The following is a 1,224-nucleotide window of genomic DNA, read 5'->3' as shown; positions in this document are numbered from 1 at the left end:
ACACCCCCCCCGCACACAGACTCTTGCTCTCGCTCTCGCTCTCACACCGGGAATTATAAAACACATAGCTATGTATTCTGGTGCTGCCCTGAACTGATAGCAATAACCCACTGAGATTTGTTTCTCCTTCCTCAAACCCAACTAAACACACGGGATGGTTCTGCAGAGCTCTTTATGATGAGGGTGTAACTGAATTAATTACCCCAGTGACTAATTTGCATCTGTTTATTAAATTGCTGCTAAATGTGTAATTTTGCCCGTACTGTATAATTACTCCTTTGCACCTAATTGGAACAAAACCACATCCTCTCCTATCAAGTTTTGCCTCAAACTATTTAATTGGGCTGGTTTCGAGCTGAGACCAGCTATTAACATGCCTCCTGGCTTAAATATTTTAATTTAAGTTGATTTTAGTCCAGGTACCAATGCAAGATATTCAAAATACATGTACTTTCTTCTGCCACTTTAGCACGACAGTCCTTCACAATCAAGTGACTTCCAGTTGAAAACAAAGCAATGCTCTAAGTATTCAGCACACCACACAGCACCTTTGGAGAGAAATGAGAGTTACGCTTTTGGGACAATCCTCCCGTGCTCACCACCTCCAGCCCCAACAGAACTGAAGAAAGGTAGCAACAAATATTGAGCTTTTGAATTCGAGCAAGACAGAGAGGCAGGAACAGCAAAAGAGACGTGTTGGGATAGGATGGTGTCCAGGCGACTTTACATTTTTTAAAATTCTCTTCTGGGGTGCAGGCCTCACTGGTTAGACCAGCATTTATTGCCCATCCGTAATTGCCCAGAGTGCAGTGAAGAGTTAACCACATAGCTGTGGGCCTGGAGTCACATGTAGGCCAGACCAGGTAAGGATAGTAGTTTCCTTCCCGAAAGGGCACTAGTTAACCAGATGGGCTTCTCTGACAATTGACAATGAATTCCTGGTCACTACTAGACTCCTAATTACAGTCTTAGAGATGTACAGCATAGAAACAGACCATTCGGTCCATGCCAGCCAGATATCCCATCCCAATCTAGTCCCACCTGCCAGCACCCGGCACATATCCCTCCAAACCCTTCCTATTCATATACCCATCCAGATGCCTTTTAAATGTTGCAATTGTACAAGCCTCCACCACTTCCTCTGGCAGCTCATTCCATACATGTACCATCCTCTGTGTGAAAAAGTTGCCCTTTAGGTCCCTTTTATATCTTTCCCCTCTCACC

The sequence above is a fragment of the Chiloscyllium plagiosum genome, chromosome 24 (assembly GCF_004010195.1).
Source record: "Chiloscyllium plagiosum isolate BGI_BamShark_2017 chromosome 24, ASM401019v2, whole genome shotgun sequence".
NCBI lineage: Eukaryota > Metazoa > Chordata > Chondrichthyes > Orectolobiformes > Hemiscylliidae > Chiloscyllium > Chiloscyllium plagiosum.
This window is presented reverse-complemented; position numbering follows the sequence as displayed.